The sequence below is a fragment of the Lissotriton helveticus genome, chromosome 3_2 (assembly GCF_964261635.1).
Source record: "Lissotriton helveticus chromosome 3_2, aLisHel1.1, whole genome shotgun sequence".
Lineage (NCBI taxonomy): Eukaryota > Metazoa > Chordata > Amphibia > Caudata > Salamandridae > Lissotriton > Lissotriton helveticus.
In genome coordinates this window covers 10302035-10318790 of record NC_136062.1, presented here as the reverse complement: position 1 = coordinate 10318790, position 16756 = coordinate 10302035, and the positions used below count along the sequence as shown (strand labels likewise).

Sequence of the window (16756 nt, the reverse complement as noted above, 5' to 3'; positions counted from 1 at the left end):
CCTGAACTCTGCGGCGAGAATAACTCTCCACTCGTCCCTTCTGATTCGCTGTGGGAAGTGTGTCCCTGGACCCCTATTGTGACACACATGGCTCACCAGGCCAGCAGGTCCTCTTGTAATTTCTCATCCCTCCTGCAGCTCTGCATATGTGTCTCCTCCGCTAGGGACCATTCCCGCACATCCCTGAGCCACGTGGGAATCTCCGGGGCCCTCTGGCCCATCCAAGTGATAGCCACCCTACGTCTGGCCAGCAGCAGCATCAATTTGTAGGACAGCTTACGTTTCTTTGGCCGAGGTACCAGTGCTAACAGGCAGTTCAAAGGTGTCAATGTAATACGGAGCCCCGTTGTGGCCAGTATGTGTTTCACTATGCTCACCCAAAAACTCTGGATTAGTGGGCAGTCCCAAGTCAAGTGCAGGAACCCCGCCCCCCCCTGCGCCACATCTGGGACAATCATCCCTCCTGTCTGGGAAGTAACGCTTCAATAAGATCGGAGTGAGATAGGTGCGGTGCAGAAAATTAAAATGTATCAATTTAAAGCACGCATTACAACATACCTTCTTTGTAAGGGCCCCTATTCGCTTCCGCTGTCCCTGGTCCAGTGGGGCGCCCTAGTCTGCTTCCCAGGCCACCCAAGCCGGTGGCACCGGCGGGGCGGAGCAGAGTCCCGACGCATGGCCGCATATAGCAGGGAAATAAGTCTACGTCCCCTGCCACAAGACAGCAGAATATCCAAGGTGTGAGTCGTCGGGGGGACCTCTGGATACCGAGCCCAAAGCGACCGCAGCACATCACGCAGCCCATGGTAATGCAGGTACTGCCCTCTACAAAGGCCAAAGGCCTCCTCCGCTTGTTCGTAGGTCAAAAAGGTCTCTGCGGGATATAGGTCGGCCAGGGACTCACAGCCCCCTCCCGCCAGGCCCGAAAGGACATATGTTGTTCCATTGTCACCGTGGGCGCCAGGATCCAAAGCTGCAGGTCCCTGTGGAAGGGCGCTGTCCGCAGCACCCTCTCAATGAAGCGGTGCCAAATGCTCGCCGTATGTCTCACGACGTAGGGCAAAGTCTCGCTTGCCCCCCTACCCCGCATCAACGCCACCTGAAGCTCCTGTACCGTCGCTCTGCCCGCCAATAGCTGCGTCTCCCAAACGTCCACATCCGCAAACCATCTGGAAGCTGGTAGCAGTTGCGTAGCATAATAGTACAAGTCAAAGCGCGGGGCCTCCAGACCTCCCTCTTCGTAGGAGCGCACCACTGTATGAAGGGCAACTCTACTATGCCGGTCCGCCCAGATTAGGGACGTAAGGTGCATGTTCAGAGTCCGAAAGACCCTAGGGGGAAGAGGACATAGCGTGTTTTGTAGTATATAAAGTGTCCTATGCAGCATCACCATCTTTGCAACGGCCAGCTGACCCATGGGAGATAACGGGAAGGTGTTCCAGAAGGACACAGAGCGCTGCAGGGACTTAATCACCCTATTGCAGGTCAGTGTACGCGCCTCCGTTGATGCCACATGGACCCCTAAATAGCGAAAACTATCTGTTTCCCATCGAAGACCGAGCTCCGGAAATTCCTCCCGGGGCACCATTTCCAGCCCTGACAACAGATAAATCAGGGACTTGTGTCTGTTAAGTCTCAGTACCGACGCCTCCCCGAACCAATCCAACTGACGGAGCAACACAGGGAGCGCCTCCCTCGGGGCCCTCAGATAAAACAAGGCATCATCTGCATACAGGGAGACAATATTGCATGTGTCCCTCACTTGTATGCCCCATTGCGACATCTCCAGATGGATCCAGATGGCTAAAGGCTCTATTGCTAGAGCAAAGAGTAGTGGCGAGAGGGGACACCCCTGTCGTGTACCACGTCCCAGCTGCCACTCCTCCGAACGGGCCGTGCCCAGTCGTGCCCGAGCCCAGGGGGAGTTATATAAGATACAGATCCAACGGCAAAAGTTGGGCCCAAACCCATCACTCGGAGAACTTCTTGCAAATAACCCCAGTCTACTGTATCGAACGCCTTGGCAAGGTCAATGGACACGAGCACCATCTGATCTTCCAACCCCTGGACCTCATGCATAATGTGGTTCAAGCGCCGTAGGTTCATGGCGGTGTTACGCCCTGGAATAAAACCGCATTGGTCCGGATGCCCTGGAATAAAACCGCATTGGTCCGGATGCACCAACTGCGCCATATGCGGGGCCAGCCGGGTGCCAATAACTTAGTCAGAATTTTCACGTCTGTATTGATCATAGTGATTAGGCGATACGCGGAAGGGTCGAGCTTGTCCCCCCCCCCCCCGGTTTAAGGATCATGAAAATCTCCTCACTGGACATGCTCCGCGGGAGAGACCCGGTCTCAACTACTTCGGCAAAGACCTGCACCAGGTAGGTGCATCTCCCGAAGTTTTTGTTTGACTGCCAGGAAGGACTTCCGCTGCTCCTGAACCAATTGGGTGTAGTCCGGGAAGATGGATACCTTTGCATTTTTGAACGTGAGATCCACAGACACCCTTGCCGCTCTAAGGATGCAGTCTCTGTCACGGTAGTTAAGGATCTTGGCAATGAGGGCCCGCGGCGGGGCTCCAGGCCTCGGCGGTGGAACCAACGCTCTATGGGCTCGTTCAATCACAAATACATCTGACAGACCTCCAGGGCACAATACCGTACGAATCCAGTGCTCTAGAAAACGTTCCGGGTTGCCCGCCTCTGCCTGTTCCGGAATACCCAGTACTCTTATGTTACTGTGGCGTGCTCTCCCTTCCGCATCCTCTGCTCTCCTCTCAAGCGCCTCTGTCGTGGTAGTAAGTTGCGAGACTGTTTTTTTGAGGGACGCCACCTTCCCTTGCAATTGGGTGATATTCCCCTCGGCATCCGTAACCTTGTCGGCCACTTTACGCAGGTCAGCCCGTAAGAGATCCACATCGATGGACACCGTCTCAATTTGGCGCTCCAAGGCAGAGTGGGACCCCTGTATCGCTTTTAACAGTTCCGCACTGGAGGGCTCCTCAGGCGCCGGGTCCCCCTCATCCTGTCCCGACAGGCACGTGATCTTTGCGAGGGGAGTCGCTGCGTAGTATACTGCGTTATGGTGTTGGGCTGCATAGCCCGGGGCGTTCTGTCTTTATGCATCGTGGACATTGGAAAAGTCCCTTTCAGGCTTCCCTGGTTACAGAGGAAATCCCACGAGCACCACGATCCAACCAGTTCAGATGAATGCCACACACGGACAATTCGCCAAACTCCGACTCACCCTCTGTCCGCCTCAGTCCACCGCCGCGGGCCCCTCACGTTATCGATGCCCTTCTCGGGATGCTCCCGATGACGGGGCCCCCCACCAATGCCACACCCGGGCAGGCCCGCTCCAGTCACACTTCAGTCAACAAGAGGACCCAGCGAATCCCCTTGGCAATCCTCTGTGTGCCGCAGGAGCCCCTGCATCTGCTCTGCAGCCCACTTGGGACCCTACCACGTTCGGCCGGTTCTCAAGACCTCCCACACCGTAGCCACACTGGCAGGAGCTGTACAGCAGGCCACCTGAGGCGTCACTCCAACGGATCACAGCTGCACCATCCTGAATGTAGGCTTCTCAAAGAGTCTCGCCGCTATGGGGCAACTCCTCCAGTCATTCACCACTCTTATAGTCCCGCACAGAGGGGTCATAGGGCACACCCACTTGCCAGCTCCCAGGCTCCCCTGCCTCTGTATACGGGTCCAATATCCGGGCCCCCCGCTGTCCAAGATCGTCGTGGCTCCCACGCCAACCAGCGTCCCCCAGGATGAATTGCCCTGTAAGGGCCGGCCCGCGAGGCCACGGTCACTGTCCCTGGCCTCTCCACGTCACGTGCGGCTCGGCTTGAAGGACAGCCTCAGCTCCCTTCACAGGCTCCAGGCGGCCTCAGGGGATTTCCTCCACGCTGGGGCCCCAACTAACAGCGGGCTCCGGGTCACCATTCATATGCCTCCGCGGGCCCCGATGACAGTGGGCCCCCCGTGTCAGGCCACCTCCGCTTCGTTGGGGGCAGCCGCGAACCCCAGCTTCAGGCACGGCCCCCCGCAGGCTGCTCTCACTTCTGCGGGGCCCCAGCCAGCGCGGGCCCCGATCCGCCGCAGTCACACACGTTGCTGCAGAACGCCCCGATGTCAGCGGGGCACCCGGCTCTCGTCCACCACCTTCTCACGGGGGCAGTCGCAGTCCCCGGCCACAGCTTCCGGTGGCCCCGCTCCGGGCCGGGCAGAGTGCACCCTCCCTTGCTGGTCTCAGCTCACCGTAGGGCCCGGTCCACTGCCGTCGCTTCCCTCACCAAGGAGGGCCCCGATGTCAGTGGGCCTCCCGGTTCCTGTCCGCCCGCGATTCGTAGTTACAGGCCGCAGACCCCGGCCTTAATTAGGAGCGGCCCCTTCCCCAGACCGGGCAGACCGCACCCTCCTCTCCGGGCCAGGCGATCACCAGCGAGGTAGTCCAACCCAGGGCCCCAGCTGTCAGTGGGACCCGGTCCGTCTCTGATGCCCCATTCACTGCGGGAGGGCCCGATGGCAGTGGGTCCCCCGCGTCAGGATATCTCCGTCACACAGGGTTACGCCTCAGTCCCCGGCCTCGGGTACCTGCAGCTCCACCCCCAGACGGTCCGGGCCGTGTCTTCCACTGTCCCGCCTGCTAGCCACCTCAAAATGGGTCAGAGGATAGCCCAGTGCAGCCCGGGCTCGTGGACACCTCAGTAGCACGCCGATGAGCACGGTAAGGATCTTAATTGAAGTATCAAAGTGGTGGCCTGCAGGGAGCCGAAGGAGCTCACGTCTTGTCGGCCATGTTGCTTGGCCACGCCCTCGTGTCCTAATGTTGTTAATGTAATGTGTTGCCCTTGAACTTAGTACTGAAGTGCATTTATTATAGAATTAGGAATTTATATATGTACTAGGCCTGATTCTGATGCGGTTTAGAAAGCTTCCCGACCTAATGGGTTTGGGAATGGTTTCCAACCAAATCCGATCGGGAGAGTCTAACCTACCAAGTACGATGCATCCGGATGCTTCCAGATACGATTTGGTTGGACTCCCAATGACTTCAATGGGAGCCTTTGTTCCGACCAAATGCTTAGGTTCCCATTGAAGACAGGGGTGGCTAGAGAAAATCGTGCACCCTGTGGCGGCCACTTCCTGGGGCCTGCCACCCTGTGCATGGCTGGTGAGGGAAGACCCATGGGTGCCCCCACAGGCTCGATTGGGAAGACTCCAGGTGCAGAGGGGCCCACTACGGGCCCCCAAATCTGATTCGACTGCCGATTTGAGTCGGATGGCACGATTCGGAAAGGCTGTCCAAATACAGCATCATACTCGGTCGTTTAGAAACACAGCCCATAGAGACATACAATTCTGATCCTTACAGCTCGGTAATTCCAAATGCTGTCGGGTTTGGATTGGGATATTCCTAACGTGCATCGTACTCAGTTGGTTGAAACCTTTCCGAGTCGGTTGGAAAGACACATTCCCAATCCAATTTGGACAGACCAAATGCCATTAGGAGGCCTTCCTAACCACATCAGACTCAGGCCCTATGTTCCTAAACATGATTCAAATTATATATACTTCTGAGAGACTTGATAATGCCATCCTCACACTCTTAACATGTATTTACACTAAAACGAGAATAATTTATCGAAACGCATGCGCTAATGTCTTTGCATTGGTATTCATAATTTTGTTCTTAGTTACACTTGTATTCGTGCATTCAAAGTTTCTTTATATCTATTGACAATGTGACATGAATTTAATTCTGACTCTAATATACTGACATTTCTTATTTTGTTTGTAGTTGTGTGTGCACACTCATATTAAATGTGCATTATTAAGTTAACATTTCTTTCTGCACAAAATACTGTTTTTATTCCTGCTTGCGTGACTTTTTCCTTGCAGGCATGTTCACATGCTCTCTAAATTTTTATTAGATATAACTCTGTACTAGCGATAAAGAGCCTGAGAAGAAGACCTTGGGAAAGAACATGGAGAGCCCTGGGAGAGTTTCTTAATGTTGCAGATCACAACATGAGAATGGAAGGGACAGTGGAGCCTTTGTGGTGTGATCAATAGGCATTCACCAAAGATTTGTGTGGTGTTAACTAGTGTTCTTACAGGTTGATGTGGGCCACGTCTCCTTAGACTTTGAGAGGTACAGACCTCTATACAAACCTCTTTGGTTCGCCGCGGAGTGTGGCTTAGGCTAACACTCATTTCCCTATCCTTAGAAGACTCTTGAATAAGCTTCTGAAATGCTGACACCTTCCCACAACTACTCACATTTTCCCCTTTTTTTGATTTTCCCAAACTTTTGAGATCCTATAAGACTCAAACATATTGTTTAATTTAGACTCTGGATTTGAGGACTTTAGACTTTACTCATGTTTAGGAGAGAAGATTGAAGACTCGTCTCTGAGCACTAGATTCTGCTGCTAATTCTTTGTATTGCTGTGACCTAACTACTTTTTTGTCTCATACCGATGTCTCCAACGTTCTTCAAGAGGTTTGGCTATCCAGGTGTTTTTCTGTACCTTTATAGCATGGTATTGAGATTGAATTACATTAACCTGACTGCTAACTTTTAATAAAACTTCTTGACTTTATTTATTGATTCCTGGTCCTTTTAGTGTAGCCAAATGTGTACGCTGTTAATTAAATTTGTGAATGACCAAGGGCTAACTCCCATCACCTCTCAGTCGCAGAGAAAGATCCATTGAATAACTAATGGTAAGAGGGTTGGCCCTTCGCTGGTTCACCACTATTCTGAATACACAAGGGATACTTGCCACTTCCCAATTTAAAGAGCTGAGAGTGGGCATTAGTACTACACAAATCAACCTGGTCAGCAATACCTCCACCAAAGACCTGGCTCTACAGCCATTACATATGTCATATCTAAACATGTGCTGTCTAGTCAAACATAGGCTAGAAATTAAGTATATATTAAACGTACCAACCCAGATATAATGGTGATTAGTTATTAGTTAATGGAAGAACCCATACCAGAAATACTGGAAGCAATCTGCAATGATTATTTGGTATTTTATAAGAATAGAGCTGCCACTTAAAAAGGAAGAGGTGTGGCTGCGTTGTACACAAGCACTTACAGATATTCAAACTGCAGTGCAAGCCAATTGAAAATGTAGATATCCTACAGTTGAACAAATTGAACAAAAATAGTACAATAGCTTGCTTATTTGTGTACCTGGCACTATAATACTTCGCTAATTCTAGCCAACATTATTTGAATTATTATGCCACTTCCCAATTTTCACAATTAATGGTCATTGGAGATTTCAATTTTTGGCTGAACATATAGGACCTGGAACCTAAATGCAATGATTCTATAGACTCCATGACATCCTTATGATTCCAACAACACTAATAAAGCGCATTTGTTAGAATTGGTTTGGCCACTAAAATTAGAGATCTGATATAATCATACAACATTGTATTTCGTTAGACTATCATTTAATTAAATTATCTATCCTGATGTTGAAACATTGTTAAGAGGTACTGTTGGAAATGGTCCTTTTTGTAGGGTCACGCTGTTAGAACCTGGGGTAGCCTGGCCTAGGGCAAGACATATACTTCAGAGGCACAGTGTTAAGGTTGCAGACCACCCAAAAGTAAATCCACGCAATATCACACAAAAATAACGCTACACCAATAATGTGGAAAAATAAGTACTGCTTTATAAAAATAATATACTCTTTGTTTTCAAAATATACCACTTAATACATTTCAGGTTGTCTCAGTAATAGCAAACACTTTTAACCGGCTAAGCAATTTACCAAGTAGTTTTAACAAAACAGTACATTTGTCATTAATCAGGTGAAATCACAATCTGCTAAAGATTTGGGGAGAGAAAACTAACATTCAATATAAGCAAAAACAGATGTTATAAAGGTATTAGCTTTCTTTTTAGCAGAGTCACTGGCATTAAGAATTCATAATAACAGTATCCTTCAATGCATTCATAAGTCATATGCCCAGTAATTCTATTTCCAGGATTACTAACTCTTTCTCAATGTTTAATTATTAAGCAGCAAGCTTTACTCTGAGCTACAACCTTCAATTGATCAACAGACTCCTTAATGCTGCTTCCCAGCCTGGGTTCTCCAGGAAGGAAAAACGATTAGTGCCTTAATCACTGCCCTGGAGATGCTAGCGCCGCTTCCCCCAGTAATTCCCCTCCTTACTTGTACATCAGGGCCGGAATCGTCTTGCACCAGACTTTTAAGAGGACAGTAGACAAAAAGGGGGTCGGGGAATCAGGCAGGCGAGGCCCTCACTCGAGCCAGCTCCTCAGCGTGGCACTCGAGTGAAGGGAAATCAGGGCTGATGTCGCTTTTGTTCCTCCCGCCCCTACCGGGCTTCTCCTCACTCTCTCCCTGCCCGGGCCAGCTCCTCAGCGTGGCACTCGAGCGGGAGGGAAAGGACAGATTCTCTAACAGCTAGGGAAGCCGGCGAGCCTCTTCTGTACTATCCGGCGGGGGCTGCTGCTCCCGCTGTCATGCGCGGAAGGCGCCCGCTCTGTTAACTCCTCACGCTGCGCCTGCTCCTTGAAGGGACGCTACTCACGGGCCTGCTCTCTCTGGGTGCCCCTCCTTCCGGGGATCAGCCTCCAGCAAAGCATGCGCGACGGCGCCTTCACTTCTCCACAGCGCGGCAGGTGCCCCCGGGGTCCCGTTCACGAAGGGAAGCCTCGCAAGGCTTCTCGGGCTCAGTGGAGCCTGCGGGGGCGCTGCCACATAGCGCGACAAGTGCCCCAGGGGTCCCGCTATCGGGGGCAAGCAGGATTCAAGTTCCTCAGCTCTCTTTCAGACCCAACAGGTGAGGAAGCTTGCTACACGTCACGGATCAGTTTGGGGATATGCAAATCTTGTATTAGTCCAATGGAAGATCTTCTCTTCTTCACTATGACGAGGAGAGGGGGTACAAATGGGGAGGCTCTTTTAGAATAAGTCCACAGAGCTCTTCCTCAGCACTAGTCCCCTATCCCTCCTTACTGGACAGATTAGGGACCCAGGGGAACTCTTAGGTCAGCTCCCAAGGCAGGGTTCTTCACAGCTCCCAAGGCTACTAAAGTTAACCCCTTCACCTATCTATCCAGGATCAGCAGGATGGGCTAACTTGGCTAGGACAACAGGACCTAGGAGGTGGGAAAGCCTTGATAGGGGGCTACTCTTGTAGAGGGAACCACCCTTCAGAATCCTACCCCTACTGGACCTCAACCTTCACTCTAGCTGCTCCTCACTGACAGACAAAATGGCTGTCCAGCATTCCGCCTTTTATAGGCTGCCCTTCAGTGGTCCAGCATGGACCAGAAGGTTCTGGAATGCCCTATGTTAAGCTATGGCCAAGTTCTGGGTGCGACAGTTGGGGCAGTTGGAAGCCACCATTTTGTGTGGTTCCAACTTTCCTGTCAGAACAGGCCTCTGGGCCTGAGGTAAAAGATTATGGGGGGAAGAAAGAACACCTATCCCCTTGACCAACACCTATAAAAAGTAGTAGACACAAAAATAGTAAGGATATGAGGGGCAAAAAGGGGACAAAATAAAGAATAATGAGGAGGGACTGCGCAAAAAAATCCAGACAGGTCTAACACTCGTCCCCCCCCAGCTGAAAGTGGGGAGAACTACCCAACCCCTTGGGAGTCCTCTTCACTAAGGCGGAAATACCTGGAGAGACCGTCTGCATTGGCGTGGTCCACTCCAGGCCGATGTTCCACCCGGAAGTCCATTCCCTGTAGGGAGATGGACCACCTCAACAACTTGGGATTTTCCCCCTTCATTTGCATCAGCCAACGAAGGGGGCGGTGGTCAGTCTGAACCAGGAAGTGCGAGCCAAAGAGGTATGGCCGCAGCTTCTTCAGAGCCCACACCACCGCAAAAGCTTCCCTCTCAATTGCACTCCACTTCTGTTCCCGGGGAAGCAGTCTCCTGGATAAGAAGACTACAGGCTGATCCAGGCCCTCTTCATTTAGTTGCGATAACACTGCCCCAATGCCATGTTCGGATGCATCTGTTTGAACAATGACCTCCTTGGAGAAATCGGGAGCCTTCAGGACCGGTGCTTCACACATTGCCTGCTTCAACTTTTCAAAGGCTTGCTGACAAGCCTTTGTCCAAACTACCCGTCGAGGTTGTTTCCTAGAGGTGAGCTCTGTGAGGGGCGCTACAATAGTGCCATACCCCTTCACAAAGCGACGGTAGTAACCTGTGAGGCCCAGGAAAGCTCGGACCTCAGTCTGTGTCTTGGGGGGTTCCCAGGCCATGATTGCCTCAATCTTCGCCTGCAGGGGCTGCACTGACCCCCTACCCACCAAGTGTCCAAGGTATACAACCGACCCCTGCCCAATCTGGCATTTGCTGGCTTTGATGGTCAATCCAGCTTGTTTCAGCGCCTGGAGAACTGCTTGCAAATGTTGCAAGTGGTCCTCCCAACTGCTACTGAAGACAGCAATGTCATCCAGGTAAGCAGCCGAGAAACCCTCCATTCCAGAGAGGACCTGGTTCACCAGTCGCTGAAATGTGGCAGGGGCGTTCTTGAGCCCAAAGGGCATCACACAGAACTGGAAGTGTCCCTCAGGCGTGGAGAAGGCTGACCTTTCCCTTGCTCCATCTGTCAAGGAGATCTGCCAGTACCCTGAAGTGAGGTCAAAGGTACTTAGGTATTGGGCAGCTCCTAGCCGGTCAATTAACTCATCCGCCCTGGGGATGGGATGAGCATCAGTTTTAGTAACTGAGTTCAGTCCTCGGTAATCCACACAGAACCTCAGTTCTGGTGTGGTGCCCGGTGGGGCGGCTTTTGGGACTAGCACCACCGGACTGGACCATGGGCTGCTGGACGGTTCTATCACTCCTAGCTCCAACATCTTGGCAACTTCGCCATGGATGCTAGCCTTCACCTTGTCCGACAGCCTATAGGTCTTGGATTTCACTGGGGGGCTGTCTCCTGTGTCCACATCATGGGTACACAGGTGGGTTCTTCCCGGGACAAGGGAAAACAGTGAAGAGTACTGCCCCAATACCTGTCAGCAATCCTCTCGTTGCTCAGGAGTGAGAGACGGGGAGAGAATCACTCCCTCCACCGACCCATCCTTCTCTTGACATGAAAAGAGGTCTGGGAGAGGCTCGCTTTCTGCTTCCTCAGCACCATCAGTCACCAACATCAGGATGACCTCTGGCCTCTCATGGTGGGGTTTGGGGCGATTGGCATGCAGCACCCGTAGGGGCTGCCGCGGGGTCTTAAGATCCACCAAGTAAGTGGCCTTACCCTTTTTCTCCAACACCTCAAATGGGCCTGTCCAACGATCTTGAAGGGCACTTAGCTCTCCAGGTTCCATCACCCATACTTTCTGGCCAGGCTCCAACTCCACCGGGTGAGCATTTTGGTCATACCATTCCTTCATGACTGCCTGACTGGCCTCCAAGTTGTCAGCAGCCTGCTTCCACAACTTGGCCATCTGGCTTCTGAAGGCCAACATGTAGCTCACCACATCCTGGGGAAGTTTTCTGGGAGACTTCTCCCATCCATCTTTCACCAGGCTGAGAGGCCCACGCACAGGGTGCCCATACAACAATTCGAAAGGGCTGAAGCCCACTCCTTTCTGCGGCACCTCTCGGTAGGAGAACAGCAAGCAAGGTAGGAGGACGTCCCACTTCCTCCGTAAGCTCTCTGGCAGACTTCTTATCATGCCCTACAGGGTCTTATTAAACCTCTCAACCAGTCCATTGGACTGGGGGTGATAAGGAGTGGTGAACCGGTAGGTCACCCCACACTCCTTCCACATGGTCCGCATGTAAGCGGACAGGAAGTTAGTCCCCCTGTCAGACACAACCTCCTTCGGGAATCCTACCCTAGTAAAGATTCCCATCAGGGCCCTAGCTACCACAGGTGCAGTAACAGTCCTCAGAGGGATGGCCTCTGGGTACCGTGTGGCATGATCCACCAGAACCAGGATGAACCTGTGACCAGCTGTTGTTGGTGGATCCAATGGCCCTACAATGTCGATGCCCACCCTTTCAAAGGGGGTGCTAACGACAGGAAGTGGTTCCAGAGGAGCCTTTAGCTTCACCCCTGTTTTCCCACTGGCCTGGCAGGATACACATGTCCTACAATATGTGTTGGACGCCACTTTCATCTGAGGCCAGTAAAAGTGGAGGACAAGCCGTGCAAAGGTCTTGTCCTGGCCTAAGTGTCCTGCCAGTGGTATCGCATGAGCCAATTCCAGCAGAAAGGCTCGGTATTGCTGCGGGACCACCAAGGCCCTTGATGAGCCAGGTAGAGGTACCTTGGGTTCACTGTAGAGGAGGCCATCCTCTCAGTAAATATGGTGGTGTCCCGTAGCATCACCTGCTGCCTGGGCTTCAGCCTGACGCCTCAGTCCCTCAAGGGTAGGGCACTCCCTCTGCCCCTTACAGAATTCTTCTCTGGTAGGACCTCCCTCCACGTGCCATTCAGCAGGGATGGGTAAGTCCTCCAGAGAGTCTACTCCCCCCTCCATGGACTCCTGGCCTACCACCGCAGGTGGCCGATCTGTCACATGGGGCGTGGAAGCCGGAGCAGGCTGTCCCTGTCTCCGTTTCTGACCCTTTTTGGCAGCGGGTTGGGCCATTGTTCCAGGCTCCAACCCAGGCGAACTCCCTCTCCGGGCAGTCGCAGACCGTGTGCTTACACAGGCCCAGTCAGGTGTACCCAGTATCGCAGAATGCGTCCGGTATTCCACCTCTTTCCAAGTGTTGTGCTCCATGTCATTCCCCAACAGACAATCAACTGGCACGGCAGGGCTTACGGCAACTCGAAGTGAACCTGCAACCCCTTCCCACTCAAAGGGAACCTCAGCCACTGGATAGTGGCCCATTCTGCCGTCAGCCATCGCGGCGGGGTGGAGTACATTAGGAACAACCTGCTCTGGATACACCAGTTGACTTCTCACCATAGTCATACTGGCTCCTGTATCTCTCAGAGCCTCCCCTCTTTGGCCATTGATGGTAACCCATTGCCCATACTTTGTAGTATTTGGGGGCACCTGGATCTTTGGCACCATCTCCCGCTCTCCCAGGGACACTAAGGTGACACCCGCCCACTCACCCCCCTTATCTAAGGGCAACTCCTCCCCGAGCGCTACACTAGCTACTCCCGGTGACTTTCCTCCGGTGGGAGGGGGTGGTCTCTTTGGGCATCTGACATCTCCCTTATAATGTCCAACACCACCGCATTCAAAACAGTGGAGAACCCTTGGCTGCTGGCTTTGGCCAGGATTAGGGTTTCTGGGCGGGTTTGCCCTAGGGGTGAAACCTGCTCCCTTACCTTGGAAATTATTTTGGGGACCTTTGGAGAACTCCTTCTTTTTATCTCCTCCCTCTTTCTTCTGGGGGGCGCCCTGTCCGGCTTTTTGTGAATCCCCTCCAGTCCCCTTGGAGGACACCCGGGTACTTGCCCAAGTGTCCGCCTCCTCTGCAAGCTTCCGGGGATCGGTCAGCTTGCTGTCCACCAGGTGTTGGCGCAACTCGGGAAAACATTTCTCGAGGAGGTGTTCTTTCAAAAATAGATTGTACAGCCCCTCATAGTCTTTTACCTCGCTGCCCTTGACCCAACCCTCCAAAGCTTTCTTGGCGTAGTCTAAAAAGTCTACCCAATTCTGGGTACTCATTTTGTGACTTCCCCTGAATTTTTGTCTGTACCTTTCAGGGGTAAGTCCAAACTTTTTCACCAGTGCCACCTTCATGGCAGGGTAGTGGGTTTGCTCATCCTGCTCCAGAGCCAACAAGGTGTCTCTGCCAGCAGGTGGCATGTATTTATACAGCCCACCTCCCCAGTGAGTTTCTAAGGATCCCGTGAGCCCTTAAAGAAACTTCGTAGGCGGCCAACCATTTGGCAATGTCATCACCTGGGGTGTAACTAGCGATGACATCTTTAGGTAAATAGGGTCTGGATTTCCTGGTGTCCACTTTCTTTTCGCTGCCACCATTGTCTGGATTGGGAGACCTACGGTTGAGAGCTTGTAAGTCCATCTCTTTAATGGTTCTCTCATGAGCTAACCTCTTGTCCTCCCTTTCCATATCCATTCTGGTTAGTTCTAACTTCATCCTCCTCTCCTCCCTCCTATCCTCTAGCTCTGCGTCGGTCAAACCCCTCTCCGAGACGCTGCTGCCCACCCTGGGAGGTGTCCTGGGACCTGTCAGTAGATTCCCCCCTCCCGCTTGGTACAGCATTGCAGTCTCAATGACAGTGTCCCTGTCACTCCCCTCTGATTCTGGTACCTCCCCGGAATGAGCCTCCACCCATGCCCGAATGCTTGTCAGCAGCTCGCCTTTCCTGGCACCCTTTTTAAAAAACACACTTTGCTGCTGGCACCAGTCCTTTAGTTGGGTCACAGTATAGTTATCCAGCTCTTCCACATTTATCTCCATTTTTACTAGAGTATAAGCTTTTCACACAGGAGGAAACCAAAAGTGTCCTGGGGTCAACCTCCACCCACCACCAGAAATAAATTTAGAAAAACAAAATTTAAATTAGGAGGGCCGCAGGGAGAAAACTCCTGGTGTAGGTTAGTGTATTGCGTTGAATTACTAGTGAGTAGCTGCAACCAAGTCAGTTATCCCACCGCTAGGCACCAAATGTTAGAACCTGGGGTAGCCTGGCCTAGGACAAGACATATACTTCAGAGGCACAGTGTTAAGGTTGCAGACCACCCAAAAGTAAATCCACGCAATATCACACAAAAATAACGCTACACCAATAATGTGGAAAAATAAGTACTGCTTTATAAAAATAATATACTCTTTGTTTTCAAAATATACCACTTAATACATTTCAGGTTGTCTCAGTAATAGCAAACACTTTTAACCGGCTAAGCAATTTACCAAGTAGTTTTAACAAAACAGTACATTTGTCATTAATCAGGTGAAATCACAATCTGCTAAAGATTTGGGGAGAGAAAACTAACATTCAATATAAGCAAAAACAGATGTTATAAAGGTATTAGCTTTCTTTTTAGCAGAGTCACTGGCATTAAGAATTCATAATAACAGTATCCTTCAATGCATTCATAAGTCATATGCCCAGTAATTCTATTTCCAGGATTACTAACTCTTTCTCAATGTTTAATTATTAAGCAGCAAGCTTTACTCTGAGCTACAACCTTCAATTGATCAACAGACTCCTTAATGCTGCTTCCCAGCCTGGGTTCTCCAGGAAGGAAAAACGATTAGTGCCTTAATCACTGCCCTGGAGATGCTAGCGCCGCTTCCCCCAGTAATTCCCCTCCTTACTTGTACATCAGGGCCGGAATCGTCTTGCACCAGACTTTTAAGAGGACAGTAGACAAAAAGGGGGTCGGGGAATCAGGCAGGCGAGGCCCTCACTCGAGCCAGCTCCTCAGCGTGGCACTCGAGTGAAGGGAAATCAGGGCTGATGTCGCTTTTGTTCCTCCCGCCCCTACCGGGCTTCTCCTCACTCTCTCCCTGCCCGGGCCAGCTCCTCAGCGTGGCACTCGAGCGGGAGGGAAAGGACAGATTCTCTAACAGCTAGGGAAGCCGGCGAGCCTCTTCTGTACTATCCGGCGGGGGCTGCTGCTCCCGCTGTCATGCGCGGAAGGCGCCCGCTCTGTTAACTCCTCACGCTGCGCCTGCTCCTTGAAGGGACGCTACTCACGGGCCTGCTCTCTCTGGGTGCCCCTCCTTCCGGGGATCAGCCTCCAGCAAAGCATGCGCGACGGCGCCTTCACTTCTCCACAGCGCGGCAGGTGCCCCCGGGGTCCCGTTCACGAAGGGAAGCCTCGCAAGGCTTCTCGGGCTCAGTGGAGCCTGCGGGGGCGCTGCCACATAGCGCGACAAGTGCCCCAGGGGTCCCGCTATCGGTGGCAAGCAGGATTCAAGTTCCTCAGCTCTCTCTCAGACCCAACAGGTGAGGAAGCTTGCTACACGTCACGGATCAGTTTGGGGATATGCAAATCTTGTATTAGTCCAATGGAAGATCTTCTCTTCTTCACTATGACGAGGAGAGGGGGTACAAATGGGGAGGCTCTTTTAGAATAAGTCCACAGAGCTCTTCCTCAGCACTAGTCCCCTATCCCTCCTTACTGGACAGATTAGGGACCCAGGGGAACTCTTAGGTCAGCTCCCAAGGCAGGGTTCTTCACAGCTCCCAAGGCTACTAAAGTTAACCCCTTCACCTATCTATCCAGGATCAGCAGGATGGGCTAACTTGGCTAGGACAACAGGACCTAGGAGGTGGGAAAGCCTTGATAGGGGGCTACTCTTGTAGAGGGAACCACCCTTCAGAATCCTACCCCTACTGGACCTCAACCTTCACTCTAGCTGCTCCTCACTGACAGACAAAATGGCTGTCCAGCATTCCGCCTTTTATAGGCTGCCCTTCAGTGGTCCAGCATGGACCAGAAGGTTCTGGAATGCCCTATGTTAAGCTATGGCCAAGTTCTGGGTGCGACAGTTGGGGCAGTTGGAAGCCACCATTTTGTGTGGTTCCAACTTTCCTGTCAGAACAGGCCTCTGGGCCTGAGGTAAAAGATTATGGGGGGAAGAAAGAACACCTATCCCCTTGACCAACACCTATAAAAAGTAGTAGACACAAAAATAGTAAGGATATGAGGGGCAAAAAGGGGACAAAATAAAGAATAATGAGGAGGGACTGCGCAAAAAAATCCAGACAGGTCTAACACACGCCCTAACTTTTTGCCTTTCTTCTCCACTTTTCTGACCTCATTTGTGCTGG

The 16756-nt window shown here is 51.9% G+C and overlaps 1 long non-coding RNA gene across 2 annotated transcripts in view; it reads right to left on the bottom strand.

Moving 5' to 3' along the window:
• The window catches only part of LOC144826417 (uncharacterized), a 905759-nt gene that overhangs the window by 420733 nt on the left and 468270 nt on the right, over positions 1–16756 (bottom strand). The window lies entirely within an intron of this gene.